This window comes from Lissotriton vulgaris, chromosome 7 (assembly GCF_964263255.1).
Source record: "Lissotriton vulgaris chromosome 7, aLisVul1.2, whole genome shotgun sequence".
NCBI lineage: Eukaryota > Metazoa > Chordata > Amphibia > Caudata > Salamandridae > Lissotriton > Lissotriton vulgaris.
In genome coordinates, this window is record NC_141695.1 from 526955691 (window position 1) to 526968432 (window position 12742).

Sequence of the window (12742 nt, forward strand, 5' to 3'; positions counted from 1 at the left end):
CCCCTAATCCAGAACAGCTCTAACACCAGTCACTCTGCTCTGGGTGACTACCTAGTTCCCCGTGTACCCAGCCTGGATGTGCACCATGACATGTCTTTGGAACCTCTGCAGCCTCTGCCTCACCCAGTTCGTGCCTTTGCTGCCCACGTCCTCACCGCCACCCATGGGCACGGAAGCACCGGCAGCGTATTCACCCCTTGACTTTATTTTCCGGGCTCTGCCCCCCAGCCCTCCTCCTGCCCATGCCGTGTACACCTGTGCTCTCCACACACACGCCTCAACCCTCACCCTAGTTTTCCTTGTACCCTCTGATCCCTTTACCCCCACCAGTTTTGCTTTCACTCACCCTCCCAAGTACCCCCCCTCCTCCCCCCCATGCCTTGTGGCCGCGCCCCGCCCTCCCCTCGCGCTCACCCACCTGCCGCGCGCTGAGCTCCTTCTCCAGCTCCAGGGGTCGGTTCCTCCAGACCAGGTGATGCAGCGGGAACCTGCTGCTGTCCGGAGCCTGCCCGGAGCCCAGCATCATCCCTGGAACATGCCGGGCCCGCCTCCGCCGGCCCCGGAGACAACCATCCGGCTGACGGGAGCGCGGGGGGCGCTGTGGGGAGGAGGAGACTGGAGGCCGGCGACGGAGACTGCAGGGGACGGGAGGGGAGACGGAAGGCAGAGAGAGGGAGAGGGCGGAGAGCTGGGAGCGAGTGGAGAGCGGCAGGTTGGAGAGGAATGGGTAGATCGGAGAGAGACTGCTGGGGACGGGAGGGTAGAGGGAGGAGGGAGACTGGATGGAGGCGAGCTGGGAGTGAGAGTGCAGGGAGGTGGGAGGTTACAGGGCAGAGGAGCGCGCAGAGCGAGAAGCGCCGAGAAGGAGCCTGCCGGAGCAGGGAGCTACGGACTCTACGGGGGGCGGGAGGGGACACGGACGGCAAAGCACTCACGCAAGCAGGAAAGGGTGCCGGCTCAATGCCGGGACAGATTCGGGGGCGTTCCCGGCGTCGCGTGACGTCGGCAAAAGCCAAAGAATCTCGGGAACGCCCCCGTGTCTGGTTCGGCATTGACGGACAGGCCTCTCGTCCAATGGCTAGGCTCCATTTATGGAGCCAGCCAATGAATGACGAGGGCCGACCCAAACCCACACACACAACTCAAGAGGTTTTTTGGCACATGCGCAAAGCGCATGGCCAGTCAAAACCTAAAAAGCAGTGGGGACAACGGACATCCCTGCCTCGTGCTCTTCTCAATCCAGATAATTTCCGAGACTAGGCTCCTATTTCGTACCTGAACTCTTGGCCGGTGGTATACCAACTCAACCCATGAGACATATTTTTCCCCAAAGCCCATCCTACCCAGCATCTCCCATAGGTATCCCCAACACAGCATATCAAATGCCTTTTCGATGTCTAAGGCCACCACTGCATCTCTATGGTCACTCTCCGCTACCGAGTGTAACACATGAGACAACTGTCTCAAATTCTTGTGTGTTCCCCTGCCCGGCGTGAACCCACATTGAACCTCATGTATCAAGGACATTACCACTCTTCACAGTTTATTAGCCAGAACCTTGGCCAGCAGTTTAGAATCTACTCCTAGCATAGACAGGGGCTATACGCTGCCGGATCCTCTGTGTCTTTACCAGGCTTGGGAGTATTATTATGTGTGCCTCTCACATAGACTGCGGCAAGTGTCTGGACTTTTTTGCTTCTTGAAGGGTTTCCAGTAAGCACGGGAGCAGGATATCTGCATAGTTTTGGTAGAACTCACCGGGAGGCCATCAGGGCCCAGCGACTTACCGCTAGCCATGTCATGCAGTGCTTCCTGTAGTTCACCCAGCTGAATTGCTGCCTCTAGTTCTACTTGTTCCTTGTCCGTAAGTTGAGGAAGAGGGGGGTCGGTAAACCACCCCTCCTCCATTGGGACCCATTGGCCAAGAGTCTCGCGAATACGTTTCTGATAAGTGTTGGAATAATGTGGTGTTAACCCCTATCTGCGTGGTGACCTTCTGCTCCCCATTCGGTTTCTGCAGTGATAATATCAACAAAGCCAGTCGATCACGCTTTAAAGGCACACCAGTAACCGCCCTGACCTATGTGTAGTAGTTGCCGATATTCCCTGCGAACCAAGCAGTCCAATCTGTCCCATATCTCTCCCACCCTGCATTGTTCCTGCAGGAGCAAGTCATTCGGTGGCATTGGTCCCTGGTTCTCGCGCTGAGTCCTAGCCATCCTGTCCTCAGCCTCCATTAGCTCTGCCTCTAGTCGTCTTCTCGTTCCTCCCACTCTAGACAGACAATCCCCTCTGACCACCACCTTAAAAGCATCACACTCCGTGCTCCTAGTCTCAGTAGTAGACCAGTTCAAGTTGAAGTAGCCTTCAACAACCTCCCTAAATTCTTCTCTGAATACCGTATCCAGCAATGCAGCAGGGTGCAATTGCCACAGAGATACCCACGGCATAACCCTCCTGGGCCCCCATATCAGCAGCACCGGGGTATGGTCCAACAGGAATCGACCCAGCAACTCTGTCTCTGTCACCTCAGCACACGGCTCTCTAGATAGCAGGAAATGATCTAGTCTACTCAGTACCTCTTAGGCAGGAGTATAGCATGTGTAGCTGCATTCTCCTACATGTGTATCTCGCCAAATACCTACGCAGTTAAGCCGGCACATCACCCCGCTCAAATCTTTCATCATTTGTGGTTTAGTGTGTTGTTTCAGTGGATCCCTATTCAATTAGCCATCTAAAACGCAATGAAAGTCTCCCGCCCAGATCAAAGGTATCCCAATATATGGGAGAAGCCGGGATTCTATGTGTGTGTAATAAGTTCTATCATCTATGTTTGGAGCATATACATTGACCAGGAATACCTCAACACCATCCAGAACACTGTGTACTATAACATACCAGCCCTCCACATTTGCCTCATATGCGTGTAGTTTGAATGGGACTAGGCCTGGGCGTAATTCGCCGAGTTCTGCTACACGGAACTCCGCAAAGTTACAGAAAAACTCTGCGAAGTTCCGCAAGTGGCGGAGTGCAGTGCGAACTACAGTTTGTGCTGGTATTCCTGCCGCTCGGGTAGAAATTCTACCTGAGCGGCAAGTCGCGCTCGCAAACTTACCCTTTGCGCTCGCAAACGTAAAGTTCGCGACCGCGAGTGGGGAAAAAACGCGCTGCACATCGCAAAGCGGAGTATTCTGCACTCCGCGGAGTGCGAAGTGCAGAAAACTCCGCAAACGGAGTGAAGTTCATCACCCAGGCCTAAACGGGACCTTTGGAGCCACCCATATGACTACTCCCCTCGCATATGTGGAGTAAGTGGATGCAAACAGTTGTCCTCTCCACTTCTACTGGAGTTTCTGTGTCTCTATGTCAAGCAGGTGTATCTCCTGTAGCATAGCAATCTGAAAGCCTTGCCTCCTCATGTATGTTTGTATTCGGAACCGTTTAGTAAAGGAATTCAACCCCCTCACATTCCATGTTATGATTTTATATTGCCCCATATCATCCAAACCACGTCTGTCATGTCCGTTTGTAGTACTCACTGCATGTTGCTTCTTTTGCTTCTGGTGAGGCCCGTAAACTGAACAACTTTGACTTCCCACCCCCCAGGTAGACACTTTAATAACAATCCGTGCATCCCTACTCCAATTCCAGCCTCTTCCCTCCCAGCCCCCCAAAAACAGCATTAACAGTTTAACTTCCATTGCTGTAATTCCAAAATTTAAAACCTCACGCAACCATATGTTCTTATACCTCAAAGTCAGTTTCCACACATACGACATTCAGTCATCCAATACTGAACTTCTGCCAGGCCAGAGAGTAGCGTGCTTCCCAGACTCCTCAAGTGCCCGTCAGCATCGCCCCTCTGATTCTAGGCAGCACCCACCCTCACACTACCCACTACGAACACTATCCAATCATACTCTACCACTCAACATTTAACAGTGTCCAATGAGAATAGTTCTAAAGTGTCAAGTCAAGTCAAGTCAGGGAATTTGTATAGCGCACTACATACCCAGAGGGTTTCAAGGCGCTTAGAAAGGGGAGGAGGATTACTTGTCAAATATCCACGTTTTAAGTTGCTTTCTGAATGCAAGGTGGTTCTGGGTAAGGCGAAGGTAAGCGGGGAGTGAGTTCCATGTTTTAGCAGCCAGGTATGAGAAGGATCTGCCTCCCATGTTGGTCTTGTTGATGCGAGGTAAAGTGGCGAGGGCTTGGCTGGAAGAACGTAGATGGCGGGAGGGGGTGTAGAAGGACAGTCGTGAGTTGAGGCATTCTGGTCCGATGTCGTAGAGTGATTTGTGTGCGTGGGTTAGCAGTCGGAAAGTGATCCTCTTATTGACGGGCAGCCAGTGGAGGTCTTTAAGGTGACCAGAGATGTGTTCATTGCGTGGGATGTCTAATATGATCCTGGCTGAGGCGTTTTGGATTCGTTGGAGTTTTTTCTGGAGTTTAGCGGTGGTGCCTGCGTAGAGGGTGTTTCCGTAGTCCAGTCGGCTTGTGACCAGAGCATGGGTGACTGTTTTCCTTGTTTCGGTGGGGATCCAGCGAAATGTTTTTCTGAGCATGCGGAGAATGTTGAAGCAGGAAGAGGATACGGCGCTGACTTGTCTGTTCATTGAGAGTGAAGAATCCAAGATGACGCCTAGGTTCCGTGCGTGGTCTGTCGGGATGGGTGCTTTTCCGAGGGCTTCCGGCCACCAGGAGTCGTCCCATGCAGTGGGGGATGTACCTAAGATGAGGACTTCAGTTTTGTCTGAGTTCAGTTTCAGACGGCTTTGTTTCATCCATTCGGCAACTTCTTTCATTCCTTCGTGTAGGTTAGTTTTTGCGGTGCTGGGGTCATTGGTGAGAGAAAGGATTAGTTGAGTGTCATCCGCGTAAGAGATGATGTTGAGGTTGTGATGGCGGGCGATGGCCGCGAGGGGGCTCATGTATACGTTGAAGAGGGTGGGGCTGAGTGAGGATCCTTGTGGTACGCCACAGATGACTTCAGTGGCCTCGGACTTGAATGGTGGGAGGCGGACTCTCTGGGTTCTTCCGGTGAGGAACGAGGTGATCCACTCAAGTGCTTTTCCTTGGATTCCGATGTTTCTGAGGCGTTGTAAAAGGGTGCTGTGGCAGACTGTGTCGAATGCTGCGGAGAGGTCAAGGAGGATGAGGGCGACTGTGTCTCCATTGTCCAGTAGAGTTCGAATGTCGTCTGTTGCTGCGATGAGGGCGGTCTCAGTGCTGTGTTTTTCTCGGAAGCCGGACTGTGAGGGGTTGAGGGATTTGTTGGCTTCGAGGAAGGCGGCGAGCTGGTTGTTGACGGCTTTCTCGATGACTTTGGCCGGGAATGGAAGGAGCGAGATGGGGCGGTAATTTTTGAGTTCGGTGGGGTCCGCTGTGGGTTTTTTCAGAAGGGCGGTGAGTTCAGCGTGTTTCCAGTCTTCCGGGAAGGTGGCGGAGTTGAAGGAGCAGTTGATGACGTCTCGGAGGTGCGGTGCTATGACGGAGTCTGCTTTGTTGAAGATGTGGTGAGGACATGGGTCTGTGGGGGATCCTGAGTGGATGGAATTCATCAGGCGGATTGTGTCCTTAGTGGAGATTGGGTTCCAGTCGTTAAGGGTGTTCAAGGGGGGAGATTGTTTAGCAGAAGGTAGGGTGGGTTGGTTTCCGGGTTGGTTGTCGAAGCTGTTGTGGATGTCTGCAATCTTGTTGTGGAAGAATGAGGCTAGGGAGTCGCAGAGGGCTTGAGAGGGGGTGATGTCGTTGGAGTTGGCCGAGGGATTGGAAAATTCCTTGACAATGTTGAAAAGTTCCTTGCTGTTGTGGGCGTTGTTGTCAAGTCGTTCCTTGAATGCTGTTTTCTTGGCCTTTCGGATTAGTTGGTGGTGAGTGCGGGTGGCGTTTTTGAAGGCGTCCCTGGTGCTGGTGTAGAAAGTGTAGAAAGAGGACTGCAGAAGAAACTTGTAGCCACAAAAGAAACAGCCAGAGAGAACAGGTAAAGAAGAAAGGAGGAAAGAGAAGAGAGGGAGGCAGCATAGGCCGCCTGCCCATCATCTGTACCCAGCCATATCCAATCAGCCAGCCAGGTGTCGATGAGGTTCAGTTTAGCTCCCTGTCCATCAGTTATGCCGGTGTCTGAGTCAAAGGCCTTGTACAGTCAAACTTTTGATGTTGGTCTCCTGTAGTCATGAGTTTGACCATTCGGCGCCTCAGGAGCTCCCCTGCTGAGGTGTATCTTCAAAGATTTCTCCTGTACTTGTTTCGGATCCCTTGGTAGTCACCATCTCCACTAACGCTCTGGCAGTCTCCCGTTCCACCTGCTGCATTGCTTGGTCAAGTCTGGGAGACTTAGTGCCCTCTCTTCCGGAGTCAGATTGTTCCATTTCCAGGGATCCGTCCCTTCTGACCACCACTCTTTGCGTCAGTCTTGAGGAACGCCTGGGCTCCCGGCGACAGGCATTGCTCCTGCTCTCTTTGGAGCCTGGGGCAGGTTGTAGCCTCTCCTCCCTCCCTCTGGGCCCCGTTCTCCACTCTCCTTGGACCTCTAACCAGTCCCAGACTGCCTCTGGTGTCATGAACAAGTACATTCTATCATCAAGAAGCTCCTTGAGCTTTGCTGGATACATGAGAATGTATTATAAGTTCATAGCTCTGAGCTTTTGTTTCATCATCATAAAGGACGATCTCTGCTGCTGAACTAGGCGTGTGTAATCTGGGAATATACTGATTTTTTGATTCCGAAGGACAGGGTCCCCATCTCATCTCACTGCTTTCAGGATACAATCATGGTCCCTATAGTTCAAGATCTTTGCTATCATTGTTCTGAGTGGTGGTGGCGCTACAAGCGCCCTGTGTGCCCTCTCAACTATAAAGATGGGTAAGAGTGTCGCTGCAGGGAATACCTCCTTAATCCATTTTCCTAGGAAGAGTTCTGGCTCTTTCCCCTCAACTCCCTCAGGAAATCCAACAAAACGGAGATTACATCTGCGGGAGCGTCCTTTTGTGTCCTCCTTCCGGTGTTCCAGGACTAATGTCTTGTGCGTGATCTCCGTTACCATTGACTTTAATGTGGTAATTTCCATCTGCAGTTTGCCGGCCGTTTTTGCTGTAGCCAAGGAGCGATCCACAACAGTGCGGAGATCAACCTGCAGCAGTCCAATATCTAATGAGACAGCATCTATTTTTGCATAGACTGTTGCACTGGATGCCTCAATTGCAGCAAGTTCTGTGTTCCTGTAGGTTCCGGCGCATTCGGCCCAGCTCCTGCTGCTTCCATTCACGGTGGATCCGCCCTCGGGGGGACTCCCTGTGTGGTGTATAGGGGACTACGCAGCGAGTATCTAGTGTATGTTCAGTGGTTCTCCCCAGTGGGTGAGTATCTGCAGGGCTCCTGAATCGTCCCCATCATGGGGTGCGCCTACTTTTGTGTTCCATCACTTTTTTAATTAAGCCTGTGTTCAATTTGGTGGACAATGAGTCCTATTGAGCTGTGGGGGGTGGGGGGTGTGCAGGATCCGGACCCCCATAGGCATCAATTTCCATCCCTGTGTTCTTCTTGCATTATCTTGGCTGAAGGCCCAGTGTGGGGTATGGGTGTTCTCGAATTCACATTCTCTATGCTTTAGGCAGGTGGGTCAGTGTCTTTTTTTCCCACTCCTCAGGGCTTTTACTAGCCCCAGTAGCTTCTCTCAGACCTGGCTGCATCCGAAGTGACCTCCAGTGACCGTCCGCATCACCAGCTACCACTCCTCTGGCACTCTGTCCCTCTGTTGTGGCCTACATTCACCCGGCGCGGGACTCCTCACCTCCGGTCCCTCCGCTAAGCTGCACGTCCAAGCGCTGACCTCCAGTGGGCACTGGATTCAAGCTAGCCTGGCTGATGATGGCTGATTAGCCAGACACCGGTTCCAGGAAGTTCAGGGAAGACATGTCTTGGCAGTTCGGGCTGGACTGTTCCGATGAATTAACAAACCAAAACAAGTGCCAGTACTGGGACCAAATGAACTAAATAACTTAACCCGAAGACTAGAAACATGAATTTTTAGTCCCCAGGTTCCGCTGTGACTCTGACGCCTGGGCTAACGGAGCAGCGAATCACGAAGAGATTTCCTCACTCGAATGAAAACGTGCAAATCAGCCAAGCGCCTCCCGCGTTTGAGTGCTTAGTAACGCCGGGAGCAGACATTCTCCACGCAACCTCTGCAGCAACTTTGGATGCGTCTTCTTAGTTTTAAAACTACGAGTCCCAGACAGCCCTGGTTAATTGGTTGGCCGATAGATCAACCCACTGTTGAACCAGCTTCCGTTTTTCTACATCCCTCCGATTCCGTTGAGAAATTTATGTCTCTTGAGAATTGACTGAAGCCACTTTGTGGAATAAGGTTGTCTTCTGGTCCTGATGAGAACAGGACAAAAGGGTCCGGTTTGAAACGTGTCGACCTTTTTGTGTTTTGGCCTGCGTTACAATCTAGTTGTATTTTCTAAACTTCCTCCAGGAAAACATCATTTAATTGTTATAGGCAGGTTGATATTGTCAATCATTTTCAAGCATGCCATATATCTTTTGCTGGTTACAATGTAATGATTGTCCCAAACTACTACGCAGGTTACATTATCTATTTCTATTCTTTGCACCACTGGTCTTTAAGTGTTTTTTGTGTTTTGTGTTTTTTGTGTATGTGTGTGTGTGTTTGCAAGTGTGAAGTGTATTAGGTTTTGAGTCAGGTAACGAATGTGAAAGAGGGTGTTCTAAGTGAATTTTATTGCACTGTTATTTGTTTATCCATGTCTGTTCTTGTTACATTCAATATTGCTGTCGCACATATTTAATAAATGTCTTGTATTTTGTTTTTCTTGAAAATTTATAAATAAAAATTAAATTTGACGGATTCAATCCATCACAGGACTAAAAATTCATGTTTCTAGTCTTCGAGTTAAGTTATTTAGTTCAGTTGGTCCCAGTACTGGCACTTGTTTTGGTTTGTTAATTATATAGACTCTGCCTTACTGAGGTGAGTCAAAGCCCTTGGTTGTTAGGTGATGATGGACTGTTCCGATGAGGCACAGGGTCAGACTGATTTGCATATGGCCATGTCTGAACTGGGGTGGCGGAGTCACCTAAAGAAGAATGATGGATTAAACCCAGATCAGTTGACTGGGGGTGAGTGCTTGCAATGTTCAACACTCCGTCCATCATCCCCTTTGGTTTTGCTTTGTTCGCCCTAAGTTGGCAGGATATGCTCAGACGTGGGTCCCTTTCTCACTTTGCCACTGGATACAAGCTATCCTGGCTGATGATGGCTGATTAGCCAGAAACCTGTTCCAGGATGCTTGTTTCCGGTCCAGGGAAGACAAGGCTTGACAGTTCGGGCTGGACTGTTCCCATGAGGCACAGGGTCAGACTGATTTGCATATGGCGATGTCTGAACTGGGGTGGTGGAGTGAGCTAAAGAATGATGATGGATTAAACCCAGATCAGTTGACTGAGGTGAGTGCTTGCAATGTTCAACACTCTGTCCATCATCCCCTTTGGTTTTGCTCCAGTGGGCAGGCCTCAGGCTTCTGGCTCTAGCACCCTAGTCACGTCCACCCCCCAGCCCTGCTGGTGGGTGCTGGCCGCTGCTTTGTTAGGTGGCTGCTGCTCTGCATACAGGATCTGTCCTGCTGCATCTGCAGGTGGGGGCACGCATGAGTCGTCCTCCCAGAGTCGCGATGCGCTCCCCGGGCCTGTTCCAGACCAGATTCTGGTGCAAGGCCCAGCGTGTCCTTACCCGCCCCCCGTCAGCATCCAGCTCACCTCAGCGACAATGAGGGTGTGCACTGGTAGTCTGCTTCAGCTCACTGCTGCACCGTCAGCGATATACCCAGCCAGCCCTCTCCGGGTCTCAACGCTCTGAGAGGGGATCGGTGAAGTCCAAAGCACTCCATGGGTTCGTATTTAGTTAGAATCTGAAATCCTGGCAAGTCGTTGCCAAACGGCTTCTCCCGTGTCTCTTCCTTCAACCAGCCTCTAGAGGCTGGTTGAAGGAACCCATGGAGTGATTTGGACTTCACCGATCCCCACTCAGAGACAAAGCGAGATTTAAGGCAAAAATATGAGAGCTCTCCAAGTTAATGAGAGGTTATGAGACGAATTACTTCATTTATCCACACTCTGGATTCAGAAACAGTGCCATTTTTCAGCCACGCAGACCTTTGAGACACGACCCAGCCATGTTATATAAAAAAAAAGTTGTTCACTGGAGATTTCAAGATCTCGAGTTGTAAAGAAATGTACTGTTTGGTCGTGAGGAGAAGCACACATTAAAGAGGGTTCGAAACGCGTCAACCGGGCGTTGTTGATTCCCAAACAAACATTCTGTTTAATGTAACTGTTGTTGTGCATTTTTGTAACGTTGTCCTTGTTGAAATTGGAAGGTTTTGCAATTTGTATTAATGTACAAAGACTAGCAGTCAAAATTGTATGTTGTTTGGCGTGGCAACTTGGTCTAAGAAAGTGATAAAGGTGGTAGGAGATTAAGGGTGGTTGATTGAGTTGTGTGTATATGTGGTATGATACCATTGTGATAGAACATTTGTGGGTGATTGAATTGCTGCGAATGAGTTTGATGAGACGAGTCCAGTCTGCTGGACTTTTGGGTATTGACATGTTTCTTTAAAGTGCGGTTGTGTTGTAATTTTTGTGCACAATTGTTCAAATGTGACTCTCTAAAAAAAGATATTAGTGAAAAAGAAAAGGTATCCAAAATAAAAACTATTTAATAGTACTGGCTGTCAGTATTAAGTGGTCATGCCCCATGGTATAACCTTTTTAGAAAGAACAATCAGTACTGGCATTTTCATTGTTTTGTTGTTGAATGGGCTCATCCTTACTGATTAGAGCCAAACCCAATGTAGTTTTGTGGATTGTCAAACAGCATGGGTGGACATTTCATCAGAATGTTCCATCGGATTAGATATTATTTCTTTTTAAATGGTCCTTCATACTAATGTTTTTGTGTTTCTACTAATTGGCTTCCAACATCAGTGCCACGATTTCTTTTAATTTCTTGTACTAGTCTTCCACTTAGCCTATTTTACTTTTTGCTGCTGTGGTCCTCTCTGTTTGTTTCCCAACCTTCTGCCACAGCATTTTCAGGTTGAGTGACAGTGTGTCATTCTTATAATCTTGTGCTATTTTGTTCCAGATGACTAAAGCCTTTTATCATGGTGTCCAATGTTTCCTTAAGCCCCCTTTCACCAGGTCACCCATTTTGTCATTTCATTCATTGTTTCCCCTCATGACTTGAAACTTTCTTGGATTACATGGGATTTAGTGCTTTTTAGCTAGCATGCCACAGACCTCACTAGAAGATTATTTTTGTGGCTGCATTTTAGGTTGCATGCCCTTGTTCAAAGGTATCTGTGATACACAGTAGCGCCATCTGGTGTCCCCCTCAAACACTATTACAGTTTTGGTCTTCTTCTTACTTGTACCTTTCAGCAATCCTGAATGCACAGTTGTGATTCCTCTTTTACGGTGCCTTCCTCCATCTGGTTTTTAAATGTACCACTGAAATCAAGATCAGTTGTATCCTTTCCATGTCTGCCTTCTTTCCTATTTCTTCAGCTCTTTTTGTGAACTGCATTTGTGCAGACAACATCGTTTTGGCACAAATGTGCACACAAATTGAAGGGCCTATTGCCACCTCCGTTTTACCAGTGCCTGCTCCAAAACATGCACAGGCAAGTTACTGTAGTGAGTTCTTTCTATTTACTGAACCTCTCTCTTTATCTTCTGGACTCAGTCACTTTGATCCTCTTGTGAGTCTTATGAAAAGAAAGCTAGCTGCTCTTGGAAAGTCTTGAAGTAACTCCGTCAGATTTTTTAGGGTTTTGGTTTCATTCAATAAGGGGCTGTCAGACACTCTATGTTACGCTGTTTCTCTTCACAGTTCAGACATCTTGGTCTTCAGCTTATAGGTTTTGTTGCAATATTTTGGGTCCACTTTGAAGGATGGATATTCTGAGGGTATCTTGACCAGTGGGTGAAGATATTGAAGATTGACTCAAATGTTTAATCAAGTCTGAATAGCAAAGAGTCACCACTCTCTATTCATCATGCTTCAATTAGCTTAGTGTGGCAATGACCACTCTCATTTAAGGAGCTGCCACTTAAAAATACATCAGTCTTAAATTAGTCATCTATTTACAGACTAACGAGCATCCTATAATTACCAAAATAAATTATCTTGGCTCAATCTTCTCAACTCTTCATTGATCTTAAGGAGAAGGCACAAAATGTAGCAAGGCATATTCATTCTTTCTCACAAACCTAACTATACTTATTTTGTGAGAAATTGGGTTTTTGGTTGAGCCCCTGCTCAAGGAACAGCCACAATTCTCTTCCGAGTTAACAACCAAAGTCACTAAATTAACCTCTGCTTATCCCTGGGTAGCTTGGCACAAAAGCAGGTAGGCTTAACTTAGAGACAATGGGTAAAGTATTTATGCAGCACACAAACAGTAATGAAGTGAAAACACAACACAAGAAAAAGTCTACACCAATTTAGAGAAATAGAGTAAAATGTAATAAATATTTGACTCCAAAAGAACAAAAATCCAATCAGTTGAACCAAAGTAAAAAAATGTTAAGTTGTTAAAAAAACAGCTCTTAAAAGATCAAAGCACCAACCTCAGACATCTAGTGCTGCAAGACCGGGTCATAGTCAAAAAATATGGCCGACCAAGCCAAAGTGGGGTTGGATACAGGAAA